General features: G+C 36.7%; 1 long non-coding RNA gene and 1 pseudogene across 1 annotated transcript; one reads left to right on the top strand and one right to left on the bottom strand.

The window, feature by feature from the left end:
* Positions 1–1,563, bottom strand: part of LOC145965023 (uncharacterized) — a 3,034-nt pseudogene extending 1,471 nt beyond the window's left edge.
* An 11,285-nt stretch (positions 1,564–12,848) lies between these two features.
* On the top strand, positions 12,849–13,777 carry LOC145967409 (uncharacterized). Its single transcript, XR_014437412.1, has 3 exons — positions 12,849–13,018; positions 13,283–13,498; positions 13,730–13,777. It is a non-coding gene; the product is annotated as an uncharacterized LOC145967409 (long non-coding RNA).
* The last annotated feature ends 3,942 nt before the right edge of the window (positions 13,778–17,719 follow it).

Here is a 17,719-nt window from a genome sequence, read left to right as displayed (position 1 = left end):
CGACATCCGCCCACGTTCCATATGGGTCTGAATACGCGCTTCCGGAGCATGATCCATCTGAATCGACATGACCGGCTAATGTTATTGGGCGAGTCATGGTTTGATTCGATTTTAATCCAGTTATATAGGTTTCTGTTAATTGGAACGTTCCATAAGTATGCATACGGCGGCATGCCTCGCGGGTTACTTCTTGTATAAATGAATATTTGCCGTTAAATACATCCATAGAATGTGAAAACATTCCACATTTTCTGATTAGTCGATCTATTTCAACTTTGCATTGTATTACTTTTACGGAGTCAAATTCGTTAATTTGAAGTAGCTGAATATAAACTCTGCTTGAGTTTACACTTTGCTTTGGAATATCGCATTCTTCGATGTTCAATAACGATAGCGTAGTGATATTAGCGGATGCTGAACCACAATCATAGCCTATTATTCCGTAAGTAGATTGTAATTCCACAAATAAAAATATTAACGTGGCTATTTGCCTGGGATCCATCTGAAAATTTTTTATATATATATTGATATAGTTAACGTATCTATTTGCTATTCGTTTACTTCGTTAGTGTAATTATTATATTTATTATTTAATTGCTACCTAATAATAACAGAAATATTATGTGTATACGTGCATTTTCCTTTCCCGTAAGAGTTTTATTAATGTTACTATTGTTAGTACTGTTAATTTTATTACTATTATTAGTATTTATTATTATTATTATTATTATTATTATTTCTTTTGATGGGTTGATGGTTTATTAGTGGGTTTAATATAAGAAATTCACAACCGATTCGGATGTACTATTCGGCTGTTCTTTTTTATTCTTATTCTCACATTATTTTTATTCAGTATTTCTAAAACTTCATGAGGGCCTGTGTAATGATCGCCGAATTTTCCCGGTTTCGGCCCCTTTAAAAATACTTGATCTCCAGATTTAAAGGTTTGAGGATTGATCTTTCTGTCATAATATTTCTTTGATTTATGCTTGGCGTCGATCACATTTTCTCTGGCATTCCCTTGAATGGTGTGTAGTTGCGTTACAAGGTTTATCAGATATTCGTCGTAATTCGCTAATCTATCCTCGGGTGCTGGAAGCTCACTTGAAGGGACTCTTGCTATTTTTCCAAATACTAACTCATATGGAGTGTGTTTTGTAGCTTCACGCTTGTGTTATAATTAAACATTGCAAGTCCTATCCATCGGTCCCATTGCTTTTGTTCGTTAGCATATTGTTTAAGATATTCTCCTAGCGCGTGATGTGATCTCTCCAAAGATCCGTTTGATTGCGGATGGAAGGCGGTAGTACGGAATTTACGGATTTTAAATACTTTGGCTAATTTTTTCATTAGGTCGCTAATAAAATTTCTGCCTTGGTCTGTTAATATGGCTTTGGGAGATCCAAATACGCAAATAAAACGGTCTACGAATACTTCTGCAATTGTTTCAGATGTCTGGTCTGGCAATGGTATTCCCATGCAGAATTTTGTTAATCGATCTTGTAACGTCAGTATATATTCGTTGCCTCTCTCGGTTTTTGGTAAAGGACCGACGATATCCATTGCTACTTTATCGAAAGCAGACCCTGGAGTGTCAGTGATTATCATAGGTTGCTTAGTTTTTACTCGGACTAATTTTTTTAATTGGCATTGTAGACATTGTTGTATATATTTTTGAATATCGGATTTTAAATTTTCCCAGTAATAATTATGTTTTATTCTATGTTTTTATTCTATATGTTTCTTCTCTCATCTATATGTTCTTAATTTTTATTCTATATGTTTTAGTAACGCCACGATGTCCCCCTGTTGGCGGACAGTGCATCTCTCCGATTATAACAGGGCGTAAATCTTTAGGAGGATATTTAATTAATCCATTACATATTATTATTCTGGTGGGTACGTCAAGGAGTATCAATCGAAGCTGTATTTTAATATTATCCCATGGGACATTATTAACGTAATCGGTTTTTGCTATGCTAAGTGTTTCTAATTTCAATGTTTCAAGTAGATTTCGTAAATCGTTTAACACTGTAATGATTTGAGAGCTACTGTAGGGCCTTCTCGTTGTCCCTCGCTGATAGGCAGTGCTACGTGGTAATAGTTCTTATATTTTATGGCGGTAGCTTTACTCAAGACTAGAGAATTTAGATGTGGTAATTCGTTTCGCTCAAATAATTTTTTAGATCCAGAATCCAAAGGATTTCCCTCAGTATCAACAAAATATGCAATGTTATCTCTTCGTAAAAATAGTAATTCGCGTGAGTCGACAATATTACTCCTTAAGAATTTATCTCTGATTATAAAGAGGGTTTTGTTTACCTGGATTTTAGGTTTTTATTTATGTCATCTTCTTCCTTATCTTCTTCGCCCGTATCTTCTTCCTTTTCCCTTTCCTCTTTTTCCTTCTCTTCTTCCTCTATGTTTAATTCATTTATTGTTTTATAAATTTTATCAGGAGGATCATTTCGTTCATTAATTTTTTCGGCATCATTTTTTAATTTAGCTGTCTGACTTCTTGTTAATATTCTGTTCTGTTTAGGAGGATCATGTATTAATGCTTTCTCTGTTAGCTGTGCTTCAACCGGTTCATTTAATTCTTCTAAGGTAAATGGAAGGGAGTCAGGATTGTCTTCCGTTATTATTTCTTCATTATCTTCGCTGTCGGAAAGATGTAAATGAAAATAGTCGCTTTCTTCTTCTTCCTCATCTTCTTCAAGTTCTTCTAACATTTCAGATATTACTTGTGCATCTTCGGGGTTATCAGGGTTTAAAAGTTTTTTATTTCTTATAATCTTGCAATCAAGTTCTTCAATATTTGCGGGATTCCTGGATAATGCATCTGCATTTACATTAGTTTTTCCTGCCTTGTATACTACTTCATAATCGTATTCGGCCAATTTTAATCTCCATCTTAATATCCGCATATTTGCATCTTGAGCGTGTTTAAACCACATTAATGGTTTATGATCTGTGACTAAGGTGAATTTTCTTCCATACAGGTATGGTCGGAAATGCTTAACGCAATATACTATTGCAAGTGCTTCCTTTTCGTAGGTATCGTATTTTAATTCGTTGTCGGTCAGAGTTCGTGAAGCGTAAGCTATTGGTCTATCCTTGTTTACTTGTCTTTGGGATAGGATTCCTCCTACAGCTATCCCAGAAGCGTCAGTAGTCAAAATAAATGGTTTAGAGAAATCTGGATATTGTAGTACTGGTTCTTCGCACAATTTCTGTTTTAAGGTTTCAAATGACTCTTCTTGAGTGGTCGTCCACTCGAATCGAACATCATTTTTTAATAATAGTGTTAATGGTTTTGCTAATTTAGAAAAATTTGGTATAAATCTTCTATAATATCCGGCAAGTCCCAAAAATTGTTTAATACTTCTTGGTGTTTTCGGTCTTGGAAAGTGTTGCACTGCTTCTAATTTTTTCGGATCCGGTTTTACTCCATCTCTCCCGATTACATGTCCCAGATATGTTACTTCAGATTTCAGAAACTCATATTTGTCGGGTTGTAATTTTAGATTAGCCTTGCGAAACCGTTCAATTAAGGCATTGTATTTTCTTTCGTGTTCTTCCAACGAGGATGCATAAATAACAATATCGTCCATGTAGACAAATAATTCTTCACCTTGTAATCCAGTCAACACTAAATCCATTAGGCGTTGAAAGGTCGCTGGAGCGTTTTTAAGACCGAAAGGCATTCGGTCGAATTCATAATGTCCAAAAGGCGTTGTAAAAGCAGTTTTGTGACCATCTGCAGGATCCATTTTTATTTGATGAAAACCGGATGCTAAATCGCATATTGAAAAATAACGAGCTCCTCCCAGTTGATCTAATATATCGACGATACTCGGGAGAGGATATGCATCTCCTATAGTTTTATCGTTTAAAGCGCGAAAATCTAAAACCATTCTCCATCGCTTATTACCCTTAGAGTCTTCCTTTTTTGGCACAATCCATATAGGAGTATTGTAAGGTGATTATGAGTGTTTTACTATTCCTCCTTCTAGTAATTCTTCTACTTGTCTATTTATTTCGTCCTTGTGTATTTGTGGGAAACGATATTGTCGAGTATTTATTGGATGATCATCTGTGGTCGGAATTTGATGTAGTAATACGTTTGTTGCAGTCAATTTTTCTCCAGGAACGTGAAATCGATCTTGACTGTTTGTTATTAACTTTATTATGCTTTCTCTCTCAGTCCCATTTAGATGCTCTAATCGTAGTGATTCTATTATCTCGACGAGTCGATCCTTTATTTTTCCTTCAGTGACCACTAGACACTTGGAGTTTGCAATATCAGGTTGTCGATTTCCTTTATGTTTTGATTTACGTTTTCGCATAAATTTATCTATGATCTCTTGAGATTTGTTTAATAAGGACGTGGAAATTTTTGAAGATGGTTTATTCCTTTGAAGACCTTTAGGTTTTAATTTTTTGTTTTTCCTAATCTGTTTTTGAACTTCTTCAAAGAGATTTTTTAGAGAAATCTCCAATTCATTGTCGTTATTTTTTGAGAATAATTCAATCTCTGGGAATTCGATGTCTAAGGGAGATGAAGAATTGCTCCCCTTTTTAAAATAAAAAGGTGTCGAATTGTGTAACGAGGTTTGGTAACTTCCCCCCTCACAATTGACGGAGCTAGGATTTTCTGTCGAGGTTTGGAAATTTCCCTCCGAAGTCCTAGAGTTAGTCTCCTCCGAAGAGGTCTGGTAATTTGACTCTCCTAGGGAATTTGAATTTAATTCCTTATTTTTCTTTTCGTAGTTGTTTTTATTTTTGATTTCTTTCCTGTTTTTCCGTTGGTTTAATATTTCCTCGTTATTTTCATTCGATATTTCTTCGATAGCAAGATTATGTTCGTGGTTTTTATCTTTATCTTCTGGTTCCGTTCCATCTACGTAACTTCTAATCTCCTTTTCTTCCCCCTTTTTTATTCTGATTTTAATTTTGTTTTTATTCTTAATTTTATTTTTTCCTTGATTTAGCATTTCCTTATTATTTTTGTTTTGAGTTTCTTTGATGCTAATATTATTTTGACTATTTTTATCTTTATTTTCGTCTTCAATTTCGTCCTCTTCCTTGTAGTTGAACCTTTCAGGCATTTGGTGAGATTCTTTATGTTTGATTTCTCCCTCTGTACATATTATTTCCTCCAAGTCATTCAAGTCTTCCAAAGTGGATTCATGGTCATCGAGCACTTCATTTAATGGTTTTAAGTGCAAGATCGGAACTTGTACTTCCGTTTCTTCGTCTAGAGTGCTTATGAAGTTTAAATAGGCTTTTCCAGATGTATTTTCGACAATGGTGTTCCCTAGATAGATTCCGTGTGTTAACCTTATTCTGGGTATATATCCTACTTTTATTTCTGGATTTTTTATCCTTACATAAAATAATGACTCAGATCGTGGAGCCACCACAATCATCTCCGGCGTAAAGAAAGGTATGTTAATTCCAGATGCAATCAGGCATTCCTCCGCATAATCTATTTTTGAAAAAGTTTGTTTAAAAAATTCATTGCCTAATATTCCGGATTGCGGAATTGGGAAATCGTTAGATACAATATGAAAAATGACCGGTAGCTCAAAAAGAGTTAATACGATTTCACCGAGAGTGTAAACAGGATCATTGTTTATACCATTTAGTTTCAATATATTTCTGTAATTGATATTAATTCCCTCAGGTGTAAGATTTTCTTTAATAACATTTGGCCCAGATCCTATATCTAACATAAGAGTTATGGAAGTCGGAATATCTTTAACCCGGACAGTAGGCACTAGGCTTTGCTTATTGAGATTTACTGTTACAGGCTGTATAGTCACATCACCGCTTCTTACTTGGCTCCCTGAGATTGTGACGGGTGTCGGCCCGGCCCCTTGCTGCACACCCGACGTCAAGAGGCCCTTGTAGTTTCCCTGACTATTTTCTTTGCGACGGTTATTACTCGCGATGCGCAATTGGCAATCATCGAGAAGATGACCTCGGTCCTTGCAATATCGACAGAATAAATCGTCCTTAGGTGTCGTTTGTTGATTAATTTTAGAACGACATTCTTTAGAGGTGTGCCCGAATTTATCGTAAGTTTGACAGATAATTCTTGGTTTATTCTCGAAGTTCCGCTGCTCGTTCTGTTTCTTCCAGCAATTATTGGCGGAATGCCCGGGCTTATCACACCACTGACAGATTACAGGAGCTTTATTAGGTTGACTATTAGTATTTTGTCGACAGGTTTTTGCATTATGTCCTGGTTTTGAGCATAACTGACAGGTGACGGCTTTTTCCTGTATTACATTTATCGTTCGTCGAGCTTGAGGATCACGAAACCGACATTTGTCAGCACCGTGCCCTCGCTTCTTACAAATCTGACATATTAATATTTCGGTGCCTAGATCGGATTTATGGTGATTTTGTAGTGAAAATTGAGAGAGTTTTCGACAATTATTTGCTACATGCCCTTCTTTGAAACAGATCTGGCATGTTTCCCGCAACCGATTAGTGGGTAATATTTTTGTTTTGTTTGAATCGCTGCTCTGTCCCTGTCGCAGGTCTGTCATTACCCGCAGTTCTCTTTCTATCCTTAAAGTATCGGCGACCGTCTCTTGTACATCTAAATCCCTCGCGATTCTTTGTTCGATTTCAGGCTTAAGTCCCCTTATAAAGCATTTACACATATCCTTTTCTAGAGATGTCTTGGTGGTTTGATCAGGCAGTGTATTTCCGGGTCCTCTATAAGCCTCTAATATCTGTTTCCCTAGGATTTTGACACGGTTAGCGTAAGTAACTACGTCCTCTTCATTTTTTTGATAAATGCAACCTAATTCCCCTTGGAGTTGGTAGACGGTTTTTACAGGCCCATAAATTCTTTTCAAATAGGCAGTTAATTGCGATACCTTATCAGTCTTGATCTTGAATTGTTCTGCGTGCTTCGCCTACTATTCGAGTTCTTAAAATTTTAGTAAACTGCGGTTCGGCTTCCTTAAGAAGCATCGATTTTGCTTCTTCGCAGCCCTCAATAAAATAGTTAAGCGGAATGTTGCTGCCATCAAAGAAGGGGACAGCGTCAACCGCATATTTCAGTGTGGCGAAAGGATTTTGTTGCGCCATGATTATAGGGTTTTCAAGATAATTTTCAAGATTATTACTATCAATTATTTTACTTATACTAGCGTTTGCGGCGGTAGATTCGGAATCGTTGGAAGACGGCTCAGGCGAATCGGCAATTAAGGTATTTTCAGTTAAATTGGAAGAATTTTCCTCAGTAAATTGGACTTGTTTAGATGTCGCTTTAGGGGTAGATGTGTGTAAGGGAGTAGAAATAGATCGAGTAATTTTCGGTTTACTATATCGCTCTAATGCTGTTTTATAAAGATCTTCTACTTCGTCTTTATTAACTTTACTTCGAGTCCCGTCACTCATTCCGGTTTCCAAGATCGCACATTTCAATCCCGGACGAGCTCCCAAATTTATCAGTATGTTACGTCCAGACCCTGGAATGGATGGGCCGTATGGAAGGACGCAACTTACTTACCCCGTGACACACTTTATTCGGGCGTGTGTATGGATCGGGTCGAACGAATGTGAAGGGCCTGACACAGGTCAGCGACCGAAGGTCTCTATAACGCTGCGTTTTTAAGTCTATTCGTTCGGTGGTCCCTTTTCGATAAAGGAATTTAATCCTTGTTACGCGGGATGGGACCTAGTGCGATCTCAGGATTTAGGGAAGAGAACGGGTTAAATAATTAAATTATACATTAAATTAAAAATACATATATTATGCAAAAATAAAGAAAGAAAAATACATCTTAGCAGTTGTAGCTATGCGTGAGTAGGTATCTGTGTGTGTGTGTGTGTATATATTCTCGCGGGTATTACAATCGTTCGGAGGTCATCAGTCAGAATATACAGGGAAGAATTTACGTTAAGAATTAAATTCTGCCTGGTTAATACAATATACATATAATTAATATAATATAAGAAATAAAATAAAATAAAACGTGAATGTGTAATAAAAAAAATTGAATAACGCTTACTCATTAAAGGAAGTATAGAGTTCGTCGCTTGCGGATAAGTGTGTGTAGGTTACAGGAAGTGGGGGATTATGTACAAATTTATTGGGTGAGGGAAAAAGAGAAGAGTCAAAGTTCTTCAATCCTAGCTGTGGAAGGGGGAAACCTCCTCCAGAGGGCTTGGATAGGGACAGCTAAAGGGAGTTGATAACCCGGGAGGTACCAGGGGATGACGGAATTGGAAGGGGCGATGGTCATGAGATTCAGTAGGTCTTGGTGGTTAACTCGGCCTGGGCCCACGCAGAATGTTCCTTCAGGTATGGGGAGATCGAAGAAGGGGAACTGAGATAAGAAATAATTTAGAGAATCAGGATGGGGAGGTTCAGGTGTTTCGTTATGGTGAGGATGTTCCGACGGGGAATCGGGAAGGGAGTCGAAGTCGTGGGGATCCTCTTCAAGGTCGGGAAGATCTCTCGCAAAATCTTCCAGAGCCTCGCCGAATTCAGAAAACTCTGGGAGGTGGAAGGGGAAGGAGGGTCTGAATCAAGGGTGATGACAGGTATGGGAGGGGTACGCTCCCGGACAAGAGGTGAGGGGGAACGAGGGGGAGTAGTTAGGAGGTGAGGGAGTGTCGAGTAAGTCGAGATTTCGTAAACTATTATTACTATTATTACTATTGTCGCTATTATTCCTAATATCGCTAATATTGTTACTATTATTACTATTATTACTAAGATTGGTAATATTATTATTATTGTTGTGTGGCGTAGATGGGGAGTCCGTTAAGTTTTCTGTTTCTATACTATTATTCGGGGTTTGGTTCGCAACAAGGGGTGTGGTTCTCTTGGCCAATTTCTTTTTGAGAGCCCTATTCCAACGATTCCTGCGCCGCAACTGCGCTCTGCGTTTACCGTGGCCCGGCACTAATAATAATTCAACGGTAAATGAGGGAGATTGAAATATCGTCAAGAGGTGTTGCTAACTAATTACCGTTAACTATATTACCGTTGTCATTGGGAAAAGATACTTGAATCTTAGACGGGATAGTAGCCCGTTTATATCCTTAAATTTAAAGTGTTCTTAATTGTGGGTTACTGATGATAAAGAAATATAAGTGAAGGGATAGTTAAGAGAGGAGAACAAAAATTGAAAGGAGGTAACGTAAATTCCAAATGGGTTTTAAGAAAAGTTTCAAATTTAGGAGTGTTCGATAGGGAGTCAGTCTTCGGAGATGTGAGCCGGATTAAAAATTGTTCGTGAACCGCCCTGAGGAGATTCTAGACAAACGAGAAATCGTTCGTGAACCGCCTTGAGGAGATTCTAGACGAACGAGAAATCGTTCGTGAACCGCCTTGAGGAGATTCTAGACGAACAAGGAGAGATGAGGAAGATGATTAGGAAGAGGAAAGAGACAAGAAGTAATTAAACGATTATTAAATTGTCGAGATTTATTTTCTATAGGTTAGAGAAAAAATCGGTCAAGGATCATTCCCAATGACAGTTGGTTAACACGAGAGAGGGGAATTGAACCGTTAACGATAAATTACTATTGATGGTTACTATGGAATTTTAACTGATCGGGAGTATTATTGATTAAACTCTTATTACCTTAAAGATCTGTAACTCAAACTCTTTAATTACCTAAAGATCGTTTCTCAATCGAATGGGAAGGAGAAATAAGGACTGAGAGAGGATTTAGACTTACTACTTATTGAGAGCGTTGATATATATATATATATACAGGGCGATCCCGAAAAACGATCCGTCTATAAAATGACGTATTCCTGACACCATTCTAAGACAATTTTTCCTTTACCAAAATTTGATTTGAAGCATAGTTTTTGAATTATTAAAGGAAGTAGTTAACGTATGACGGGTCGAATACAAGAGGCAGGCAAGGGTGGCGCGATTCACCGTCAGACGCGGGTGCTTACGCGGGGCGCCTGCTGCGATCAGCTGGTCGCTATACACATACAGACACACATGCGAACACATACATTCTCTCTCTGTTTGTCTGTCTGTCTGTCTCTCTCTCTCTCTCTCTCTCTCTCTCTCTCTCTCTCTCTCTCTCTCTCTCATTCGCTCACTCACCTGTAATTTCTTTTTTTTTTACGAGAGAGGGGAAAATGCATTTTATGCATACCCACCGGTCGATCCAGTGAGTTATGTGGGACTCGAGTACCAAGTCGAATTACCAACTCGGTACTCCCTACCCACTAAAAACCCCTCTCTTTTCACGAATTTCCTTTGACACACTGTCCCTCTGACTTCCCGAGATCTGTTTTCACATAACGTCAAAAAATAGTTATCATTACCTTGTTCGATGACTTTTGATGTATTGCTGTAATTGCTTGAAGGAGAAATGAATTTTCCGATAGATCGTACGTTCTCAAATTTAACGTAGATATCACGTTGAAAAAGACAAGAAATCCACACTAAATTATTAACTGAAAGTTTTTCTTCTTTCATGAACTGTATTCTTTTATAAACTTTAACGTAATCACATTTATTTACTCACTCGATGAGACGAGAAATTTACTAATGACTCTATCACTAATCACTATTAATCACTGTCGAATAATAACTGTTGGCGATTAAAAATCACTCGATGAAAGAAACACGCGCGGACACGTTACTACACGACGCGACGACGCGACAATGCGACAATAATTATTCGGCGACTGCAAGCAGTTTTTTGTCATGGTAGGTTGCGGTAGGTTAAGGTACTACTGGCGCTATCGAACGCGATCATGTGTTCGATTGAAGAATGCGGTAAACATAATAAACATTTAACATATTAATATTATTACTATCATGAATGTGTGTGATATCCATACATCGTATGATATCTATTTAAAAATTAATTAGATTAAATAAGTGTTTTTAAAATATTTATTACTTTTACTATTATCATGTAAAATATTAATATTAAATATTTATTTAACTATTTTATCTATTTATTTATTTATTTATCTATTTCACCTATTTATTTTTAACTATTTATTATCAATGACCGATTTTCGGTCATTGCACAAACATAAAAAATGCATTAGTTGCAAATAATCTATTGTAAAAGTTGCAATTACTTGAGAATTAGTTTGTTGCAATAGAATTTAATAATATATGTTTAATAATACAGAACTGAATATTGGTACGTCATTGTATAGCAAAATTTAACGTGCAATTTTTCATTGCAATTTCCCTTGAAATTTGCGTTACGAATTTCTCAAAGAAGGATTAAAAGTGAGTATCAAATATATAAATTATATACAAATATATAATCATAAATTATATAGTTGAATTCTATTAGATGGTTTTAACATAAATGTCCACTTTTCTAAGCAAAATTATCATATATTTTCAATAAACTAATTCTAATATAAATAATTCTCTTTAAAAAGAATATAGAAAATAAGAACAAAGATACTCCGAATCATAAAAATAACGAATCATAAAATATCACGATACCTATCAATAAACTATCTGTTAAAATATCTTATTCTTTATATGTATCTCTTTTTTACATATATATATATATATATATATATATATATATACAGGGTGACCCATTTTAACATAGGCAGCCAAATAACTCGAAAAATAAGCAAGATAGAGAAAAATGTTTTAGACAAAAGTTGTATGGTTTCGAGGGGGACATTAGATGGTATCATTGGTTTGACCTTGAAGAGTCAGTTGAAGGTCACGTGAAGGTCACTTCAATTTTTTTAAATGGAATACCCTATATATTTTTGTACATTCTTGTAGCTTATTTCGAGAACTTTCCAAAACACTATAATTAAGTACCTTTCCGTTAAGTACTTTTTGAGTTATGATGCTTGAAATAATTTCTTAATTTTACATAAACCGTAAAATATCTTGTAAAATATTCATTTTTCGATTATCTTACCTTAATACTTTTATGTACAAAATAATGAGAGGAATCAATTGGTGTAAAGAAAACACATAGTTGTTTTTAAGAAAAAATATGGAATTGTTAAGCAAATTACATATTTTTTCTTCGAAACAACTATGTGTTTTCTTTACACCAATTGATTCCTCTCATTATTTTGTACATAAAACTATTAAGGTAAGGTAATCAAAAAATGAATATTTTACGGTTTATGTAAAATTAAGAAATGATTTCAAGCCTCATAACTCGAAAAGTACTTAACGAAAATGTACTTAATTATAGTGTTTTGGAAAGCTCTCGAGATGAGCTACAAGAATGTACAAAAATATATAGGATGTTCCATTTAAAAAAATTGAAGTGACCTTCACGTGACCTTCAAATGACTCTTCAAGGTCAAACCAATGATACCATCTTATGGCCCCCTCGAAACCATATAACTTTTGTCTAAAACATTTTTCTCTATCTTGCTTATTTTTCGAGTTATTTGGCTGCCTAAGTTAAAATGGGTCACCCTGTAGATACATAGAGATAAAGAGAAACATTTTAAAAATATTTTAAAGTTTTTAAAAAAGGCAATGTATATGTTTCATTGTATTGTTTTAGTGATGATTGTATATATTTAAATAATACTGCACAATGATACGACAAGTTCTTTCCGATCCTATGATTCATGCAGATGAAAGTGGAGAAGTGATTTTTAAGGAGAGTGTTACAATACATGTTGAGGATGGTAGGGTATTTAACATATTCCATATATGTATTTATTATTTTTATTAGTAATTCATCTAATATAGATGAAATATATAAAACAATAACAATATTTTATTCATATCTGTATTATACAATATACAGATTATTGATGTTATGGAAAATTCAACAACAGATCGACAAAAGATAGATGATTTTCATGCAGAAGTTAATAATTTATCAGAACAATTTATAATACCTGAATTTTTATCGATTTTCATACTCATGCAGTGCAGTTTCCGAATCTTGGATTGGATTACAAAAACATCTTTTAGACTGGCTGGAGACCTATACTTGTCCATTGGAGAGGCAGTATACTGATAAAAAATTTGTAGAACAAGTGTTTGAGGTAGCTGTGATATGTAAAAGAAATCTTAAAACATAATATTATTTAAGAACAATATTTATATAATAATATAATAAATTAATACTATAAATAATATATAAAACAATACAATAAAAAAATAATGCTATGTAAATAATACAAAATAATACTATAATATGTATAATAATACTATAAATAATATATATAGTATATTATTATAAAATAATAATTGTATTTGACCTAAAATATTCTTATCTTTTAATTATTATTTTAATTGTTATTTCACAGAAACGAACTATACAAACTGGTACAACAACAGCATGTTATTTTGCATCTTTGTATACCGAGGTATCTGCGATTCTCGCGGAAATAATTTCAAAGCTAGGTCAACGGGCTTTCATCGGAAAAGTAAACTGAACGTTTCACGGGATGATGGATATTATGAAAGCGAAAAAATCAATTGAGACTACTAGGGCCTTTATAAAAGCTGTCGAACAAATAGGAGTAAATGAAAATTTATATTTTATTTCCTGCATATTTTATGATAAGAAAATAGTTTTCTAATTATATATATATAATTTCACATTTGACTCTATCTTCACTAACATGTAATGTACATATGTAATGACGTGAAAAAAGATATGCACGATAATATATCAAATACAAATAAAATATCAGATTGTAATTAAAATTATATTCATATAAAGATGAAAACTCTTGATTTAAATTATACAGGGTGTCAGTGAAATTTTAGTCCATACGAAGTAAGGAGGTAGATTGGCTCAAATTAAGAAGGAAGGACTTGTACTGTTTTGTGATATTCGTAATAATTAACGAAAAATTAAATAAAGAATATCGGCCAATCTGCGTGAGTAGAAGCGCGCGGCGATGAGAATCGTCCCACTGTAATCTTATACTAGGCGCGCGGCGAAGCGATGGGCGGATCGCTCTCCGAGACATGATAGTGGCGTGCGATATATCGCAATACCGCACCGAAAAATGACCCGTCCTTTTAATGGCGAGAAAATGATGCGCTATCATTTCCACACCACCTTGCGGTAGATAGCATGGTGCGCTCTTTTTATAGTGGTTTCCCCCATAGGCCTATTCCACTCTCAATTTAAATATTTGTGAAAATTTGTTCAAAATGCCGTTACTGTACCTGAATGTGTCGTAAATGTAAAAAATTGATTATGACAGTACCTTCACAAAAATTAATCCGTGGTTGAAAATCCCTCGATAAAATGTATTGCACACATTGGTAATGATACGGGCGTAATGCGTTACACGTAAAGCGTGATGTACCGCGTATCACGAAAAACCAAATTCATGTGCCACAGGACGCACGCTAGTTCCAGGATTTTCATAAAATGCTTCGAGAATCCTTTCTTCATCTCGTACACGAACACACACTGCTGAACCGGTTATCCCGATATTATGCACGATACCCAGTTTCACATAATTATTGCACAACACGTAAAACTTGGTTATTACGTTCACTTGGTTTTCGTGCACGCCCGGAAAATCATTCCACGTAAATTACGGCCGCGCGATAAGTATTTTCTCCCGCTAGCCCGTATGCCACAATCATATCCGTATATTTCTGCAGAGTACACTTCATTTTCACTGTTAATTTACTACGCGAACACAAGTATTTTACTAAAACCGTCTGAGCTCTCGCAGGCTGTTGCCAGAGTGCATACGCCAGCAGCACGCAACTACAGCTGAGCGGATATGCGAGTGTAAGCGTACGTGTGAGCTCGGCGCTTGCGCATTATGATTACACTCACGTGTCCGCTCAGCTGTAGTTGCGTGCTGCTAGCGAATGCACTCTGGCAACAGCCTGCGAGAGCTAAGACGCTTTTAATAAAAATCGTACAAGACGTACAGTTTTACGTGTTGTGCAATAATTATGTGAAACTGGGTATCGTGCATAATATCGCGATAACGGGTCCAGCAGTGTGTGTTCGTGTACGAGATGAAGAAAAGATTCTGGAAGCATTTTATGAAAATCCTGGAACTAGCGTGCGTCCTGTGGCACATGAATTTGGTTTTTCGTGATACGCGGTACATCACGCTTTACGTGTAACGCATTACGCCCGTATCATTACCAACGTGTGCAATACATTTTATCGAGGGATTTTCAACCACGGATCAATTTTTGTGAAGGTACTGTCATAATCAATTTTTTACATTTACGATACATTCAGCGTACAGTAACGGCATTTTGAACAAATTTTCACAAATATTTAAATTGAGAGTGGAATAGGCCTATGGGGGAAACCACTATAAAAAAAGCGCACCATGCTATCTACCGCAAGGTGGTGTGGAAATGATAGCGCATCATTTTCTCGCCACTAAAAGGACGTGTCATTTTTCGGCGCGGTATTGCGATATATCGCACGCCATCATCATGTCTCGGAGAGCGATCCGCCCATCGCTTCGCCGCGCGCCTAGTATAGGCAAAATGCAAGTAGCATGGTGGCGCACCGTGGCCAAAATCGTAAGTTCCCGTAGGTCTATTGAGAAAGCTACGAATTGTAGAAAATATAAACAGTAAACGTATAAACAATAAATAAATAAACGTATAAAAATCACATCATATGCAAACGAAAATGAGTGATCCACTAGGAAATAGTATCCAAAAAAAATCGGAAAAAAGAAAATCAGTGACATGTTGTGTTCCTGGATGTGGAAATTCATACCTGAGTACGGAGAATGTGACGTTTTATGTTTTTCCATCAAAATCTCACGAGTGTGATAGGAGAGAAAAATGGATAAATTTCGTAAATCGTTGTAAGTAAGTTGAAAATGATTATATGTATGAAATGAGTCTGCACGTATTTTAATATTTTATTGTAATGGAGTATTATAAAAATATAATAATACATATAATATGTATAAACGTACGATACATTTATTGGTTATGTTTTGATTGAAACTGAATCAATTTCAAATTTTTTTGATCTTTATAATATTTTTCTAGCGAAGACGGTTCACAATGGCAACCTACAAAGCACTCAAGAATTTGCAGCAAACATTTTTGTGGTGGAGAAAAGTCAATGGATCCTCGCAACCCTGCCTACGTACCAAACATCTTTAATTCAAAGAATTCTACTGTTACGTCCAGACCCTTAAAAGATCGGGCCGTCTGGAAGGACGCAACCTACTTACCCGGTGACACACTTTTCGGGCGTGCGTATAGATCGGGTCGAGCGCACTGTCAGGGCCTGGCACAGGTCAGTGACCAGAATGGTCCCTTTAACTCTGTGAGTGTCCTAGGCCGTTACGCTCGTCGGTCCCTTTTCGGTAAGAGAATCGAATCTCTTTTACTCGGAACGGGACCCTGTGCGATTTCGGACTTCAAGGAATGAGAACGGGTAGCAAAATTAAATGAAGATTTTATTATAAATTATCATTTATTCAATAATTAGTCGTTTGAGCGATATGAAATATGTTTACATAAAGATCCTTACTAAAAATACAAAATATAGTTGAAAATTTTATATGTGTGTTGTTTTGTATGTGTGAGGGAATTTCCGCGGGTGTTACATTGGTTCGGAGGACGTCAGCCAGGAATAAAAGTGGTAAATCTAATCTTAAGTATTAACCCTGGCTGGAGATTATTACAATTTTGTTTCTTTTAATTTAAAATTTGCTATCTAAACAGGTATATTATAGGTGGGGAAGAAATAAAGGGGGGGAGCACAAAAGATCAAGGATTTTCAAATTGGATAGTGGACGGAGGGAATTTCTTCCACAGGGCTTGTATAGGAACTCCTAATGGAAGGTGGGAGCCAGGGAGATGCCAAGCAATTATAGCATCGGGAGGGGCAGTGGTAAGGTAGTGAAGGAACTCCTCGTGGTCAACAGGACCGGGGCCCACACGGAAAGTTCCTTCGGGAATGGGGAAGTCGATGAGGGGAAACTGTGATAGGAAATAACTTAGAGGGTGAGGAGGGAGAGGTTCAGGAGTTTCAGGGGTGTCAGGATGTTCCGACGGGAAATCGGGAGGGAAGTCGAAATCGGGGGAATCTTGTTCAAGGTCGGGAAGATCTCTCGCGAAATCTTCCAGAGCCTCGCTGAATTCAGAAAACTCCGAGGAGGTGGAAGGGGAAGGAGGGTCTGAGTCGAGGGTGATGACAGGTATGGGAGGGGTACGCTCCCGGACAGGAGGTGAGGGGGAACGAGGGGGTTCGGGAGAAGGCAAAGGAGAGGGTTCGAATACAAGGGTTGATGAAGTAGCTGGGGAAGGAGAAAATTCTGGTGGGGTCGGGGTAGGAGATCTGGGGGGTGAACCAGACGACGGCGCGGGGCCTGGAACAGGTGTACCGGGGAAGGTCGAGGAATGCCCTGGGGACGAGATTGGAGAATAATTCGGAATACGAGGTGAGGAAGAGGGGTTAGGTGTATGTGTGTTAGTGTCGAGTTTATTACTACTAACGGGCGCGTCAATATTATCTAAGGTATCGCCATTAATAGGTTTAGGTAAAGATTGAGCCTGTATCCGTCTGTTCAGCCGATTCCGCCACCGCAACGCTACCCGCCGTTTACCGGTGGGAGGCACTAATAATAATTTTGACGCTGAATATCTTACTGATTTGATGTTAGATTAGCTATTATAAAATATATCACTGTTGTCATTGGGAAAAGATGGATAAGCCTTAGGCAAAATGATAATTCGTTCCGAAAGATTTTACTCTTAAGTTTAAATTGGTCATACAA

Source organism: Camponotus vicinus, unplaced genomic scaffold, assembly GCF_025532165.1.
Source record: "Camponotus vicinus isolate PSW18456_S1 unplaced genomic scaffold, iyCamVici1.0 SCAF_1, whole genome shotgun sequence".
NCBI classification, from domain to species: Eukaryota; Metazoa; Arthropoda; class Insecta; order Hymenoptera; family Formicidae; genus Camponotus; species Camponotus vicinus.
This window is presented reverse-complemented; position numbering and strand designations above follow the sequence as displayed.